Raw genomic sequence first — 4,921 nt, 5'->3', positions numbered from 1 at the left:
GGGGGGGGGGCGAGGGAAGGTATACGCACTCCCCCCACCCCCCAATATTCAGAAAAAGTAGATTAAAAAGAAATTGTGAAAAACAAACCCCAAAAAAGGTTACAAAAGAGACCAAACTTGTCTGTTTTTCTTATCCGTGTACTATATGTTTCCTGACAATTTCAGACCTCACGTGTGATGTTTTGAATATGCAGAAAGCTTTGAACAATACAGGAGAATTATTAAAGACATTTGCTCCATAAATTGATGCGGAAAAGGCAGAAACTGTTGCATGATACAGTGTTTGACGCTCAAAATCTTCTGGATGAGGGTCGCCCCGGTTACAATGTGTGTGTGTGTGCATGTCAGGAAACACAAACATCAACGTGTGCACACAGCACACGTTGATGTTTGTGTTTCCTGTCTGAGCTTCTCCGTCAGTCTGTCGTCACATGCCCTTCAGTGGACCCCCTGCTTGGGGAATACTCCTCCATCTCCACTTTTGTCCGTCACTGGAGCACTTCATGTTGCTGTTGCTCTTATGCTCAACATGACATGCCAATAATCGCTCTATCCCTAATTCATTCATTCCATTCACTAGTCACATGGCCGTAACGCTCGGGCGTCCACATATTTTTGGCCGTGAAGGATCTCCTGTCTGTCTCCTTGGGTCTCCCTCTCAAGCCCTCTCTGTTATCTCTATTGGCTGCAGTGCGTTGCTAATCTGGTCTGGTGTGACGGAGAGGAGGCACAGCTCCCCCGCTGAAGGAGGCGTCCTCCTCCACCTCCGGCCTTCTCCACAGCAGCTTATCTGTCGCCCCTTCAGCAATAATACAGATAAGCTAAGGGCTCCTGCACACTGCCTGCGTGGCGTGTCCATTTTTATTTTGGCTCCCATGTTAACAGATTAGAGTTTACACGCATGTCTCAGGCACAATCCCGGACGTTCCACTTCAAGATGTTCACCTTCCTCTTTCTTTGTGTTGGTTATTCTAACCTCTGGTGGATTTCTGACGACTATGGTAACCTGGTCCACAGATCTCTGCAGGGTGAATCTAGACAGCTAGCTAGACTATCTGTCCAATCTGAGGACTATGGTTACCTGGTCCTCAGGTCTCTGCAGGGTAAATCCAGACCTCTAGCTAGACTATCTGTCCAATCTGAGGACTATGTTTACCTGGTCGTCAGATCTCTGCAGGGTGAATCCAGACAGCTAGCTAGACTATCTGTCCAATCTGAGGACTATGGTTACCTGGTCCTCAGATCTCTGCAGGGTAAATCCAGACAGCTAGCTAGACTATCTGTCCAATCTGAGGACTATGGTTACCTGGTCCTCAGGTCTCTGCAGGGTAAATCCAGACCTCTAGCTAGACTATCTGTCCAATCTGAGGACTATGGTTACCTGGTCCTCAGGTCTCTGCAGGGTAAATCCAGACAGCTAGCTAGACTATCTGTCCAATCTGAGTTTTCTGTTGCACGTCTAAAACAACCTTTGAACGTAGACATGTTCCACAAAAACAAGTTCCTTTCTATTATAGACTATTTTGAAGCGGCGCCGTGGCTCTGTCCGGAACTTAACGTCTCCCAAGACAATTGTGATTGGTGTAAAGAAATGCACGTTTTACTCCCATCCTAGAGTGCTCTGTGGACTAGCCAGACCCTCCTCGGCAGCGCTGTGGAGGAAGGTCTAATCTAGGTCTAACACTAGATATAGTCTAACCCCAAAGTTCATCTTTTGTAGCCTATTCATAATTCAACCTAAAGAGTTGCATGTCCAAACCTGAAAGCTCTCGAACTGCAGAAAATGAACTGGAGTAACTTTTTTTGTTAAGTTTTGAAAGTCCTGACTTCTTTGGTGACTACAGTACATCAGGTCATTGCTAATGTTCTACAATCTTGATAGCCAAACCGTCGCCTTCACATGAAGTAGTGATGAGAGGAATGAATCAATATGACAAAAAACCCAACAGCAGATACCAAGCAGTCATTCATGCTATCAAGGCTCCTGTTCCTTTAACCTTCGGGTGGTGTAATCAGAGCGGCGGCTGCCAGGCAACCTTGCCACGGGGCCATGGGAAATTGATTTCCCGCCCGGCTTCATTCCCTTCTGATGGAGGACAGCTTTAGATGGCCAGATTTAGCTGCTAACAGCAGCTAGCACGGCTAATCCCCCCCCCCCCCCCCCCCCCCCCCCCCCCCCCCCCCCCCCCCCCCCCCCAGCTACAAGCAGACTTAGCGCTGCCGGTATCTCTCTCTGCTTTCGGCTGTCTCACGCTGCTGCCGTGAAGGAGAAAGAAGGTGGAATTTTTTTATTTTTTTTTATGCAGTTAACCACTTTTAACTCAACTTATTAATCAATCAAAAAGTTCCCAGTTATCCCAGTTTGAGCCCTACCAGTGACATTTGTTGCATTTTATTCGCACCTCTGTATCTCCTGTCATATCCCTTTTTGTTTCTATCTTATGATAGATTGATCTTTATTTTCAATGTATGCATCACAAGGAGATTACGTTGGAGCCATATTCTCCTAGTAACAGCATAGAGTAAATATATATATACAGTATGCCAGCAGTGAAAAAACTTGGTTAAGTAGGTCCATTTTTACTGTATTGATATTACAGAAGTCTCTCGTTAGCATCTCATATGCTACTTGTCACAAAATGTGCAACCGTAAATTTGTACTCGACTCACATTGGGGAGTGACAGCACCCTGACAAACTTTGGATGCACTCTAGAGCCCTGCGGTCCGAGTGCACTGAGGGGGGCAAGAGATGTGTGTGTGGATGTGTGTGTGATTTTTATAATATGGACATATTCGCTTGTTCTGGAGTCTAAGTGCGTGTGCTGGGGGTTTTCAGTCTGTGGAGGCAAAACAAGCCCCAAAAATACTTAAATACTTAACCAAATACACCACAATGCTTCTGCCTGATGCTGGGTTACCTGATGAAGGAAGTAACAGACTCAGCAAGATGTAATACCCCCTCACTTTGCATCGGGCTGCTCTTTACATCTCTGTTGTTATCGTATCAGGCTACTTCTTTTTTTTTTCCATCATGTTCATTGAGTCTTCTTTGCATATGTATGACTGCTGGAGAGAAATGTCTGAGCCATTTATAGCAAACAGACTGAAAGAAATGGAGTGAAGTGGACTCTTCTTTCCTCCTTTCCAGCCCTAACTCTTCCTCTGGTAGTGCGTGAGCTGTCATCTTTGTTGGTGTCGTCCAAGTAGAACAGCCACATCTGTTCCCGTGTTTCAGGACTTTAGGGATTTGTGAGTGTAATGCACAGATGTAATGTAATACAGGGATTATATCTTTCTGTTCTGGTGTACCTTTAACACAGAACGCTTCATCTCCCTCGAGTCCTGCAACAAACCGGGGACTGGAGCTGCTGACGGAGCTGAACACTGGGGGGAGGGGGGCAGCGTCAACCCCCCTCGGGGGTCTAGTTTCAGATATGCTGAGAGGGCAGGGAACATCGCTGCTGTCATAATGCCAAACCGCCTGCTTTTCAAGAAGACTAACTCTCATAGCTGAGCGTCCAGGACCAAAAATGGTTGGATTTTTAAAAAGGGTTTTAAAGGTTTCATTGGAGCAGAAAAGACAGTGGGGCACATTACGGGCAATTTAATCCCAAAAACACATTATCATGAACTGGTTTGTACGATAAAGTACAAAAATGTTTCTGTGATATTGTACGAAAATTAGGCGACTGCCGGCTGGTCACGTGACGCCGGCTGCAGAGCTCTGTGAGATGTCGACTGTATCAGCGGTTGAGTTTAGCCGATGAAAGGTGACTGTTAGCCGGGTACGGGGCCCCATGAAATGAAGGTCCTGTCAGGGGCCGAGGCAGTCGAGTTTAGGTGTCAAAAACTAAGTAACAAAACCTGAGTAACAAAACCTGAGTAACTAAACCTGAGTAACTAAACCTGAGTAACTAAACCTGAGTAACAAAACCTGAGTAACTAAACCTGAGTAACTAAACCTGAGTAACAAAACCTGAGTAACTTAACCTGAGTAACAAAACCTGAGTAACTAAACCTGAGTAACAAAACCTGAGTAACTAAACCTGAGTAACTAAACCTGAGTAACAAAACCTGAGTAACTTAACCTGAGTAACAAAACCTGAGTAACTTAACCTGAGTAACTAAACCTGAGTAACAAAACCTGAGTAACTAAACCTGAGTAACAAAACCTGAGTAACTAAACCTGAGTAACTAAACCTGAGTAACTAAACCTGAGTAACTTAACCTGAGTAACTTAACCTGAGTAACTAAACCTGAGTAACAAAACCTGAGCGGCATGCGTCCATGTCAACAAAACTAGCTAATGAGGCACAAGGGATGATCCAAGGACTCGGCTGAAACGAGTATCCGGTACGGATAAAGCACTTTTGCCGAGTACAAGTATTATACGAGTAATACGAGTAAATATCCGTGCTCGGATTGAATACAACTCCTCAACTGGCCGTGCAGCGTCTAGTGATAATCACAGCGCCCCCCCCTCGCCTAGCGGTTGAGTTTAGCCAACGAAAGGTGACTGTTAGCCGGGTACGGGGCCCCATGAAATGACGGTCCTGTCAGGGGCCGAGGCAGGTGAGTTTAGGTGTCAAAAACTAAGTAACAAAATTTGAGCGTCATGCGTTGATTACAAAAAAACTAGCTAATGAGGCACTTTGTGATTTTAAATAAAACACTCCCTAGGACGGAACATGAGTTTTCTGTGTGAAAATCTTTTGTTTTTTTCTCAATAAACAAACTCCATTCCCCGGGGCGTGAAAGCTCTGACATCCACCCAAACATCCACCCAAACATCCACCCAAACATCCACCCAAACATCCACCCAAACATCCACCCAAACATGCCCCCAAAAATGCACCCAAACATCCACCCAAACATCCACCCAAACATCCACCCAAACATCCACCCAAACATGCACCCAAA

At 45.5% G+C, this 4,921-nt stretch overlaps 1 protein-coding gene and 1 long non-coding RNA gene across 2 annotated transcripts in view; both read right to left on the bottom strand.

Moving 5' to 3' along the window:
- Positions 1-1,031, bottom strand: part of LOC117954657 — an 18,802-nt gene extending 17,771 nt beyond the window's left edge. Inside the window, exon 1 of the long non-coding RNA XR_004658850.1 lies at positions 977-1,031. This is a non-coding gene — a long non-coding RNA (uncharacterized LOC117954657). The remainder of the gene's footprint in view (positions 1-976) is intronic.
- The window catches only part of LOC117953968 (disco-interacting protein 2 homolog C-like), a 157,324-nt gene that overhangs the window by 111,348 nt on the left and 41,055 nt on the right, over positions 1-4,921 (bottom strand).

This window comes from Etheostoma cragini, chromosome 12, assembly GCF_013103735.1.
Source record: "Etheostoma cragini isolate CJK2018 chromosome 12, CSU_Ecrag_1.0, whole genome shotgun sequence".
NCBI lineage: Eukaryota > Metazoa > Chordata > Actinopteri > Perciformes > Percidae > Etheostoma > Etheostoma cragini.
Note: the sequence above shows the minus strand (reverse complement) of the source record. Positions and strands in the feature narration are given on the sequence as shown.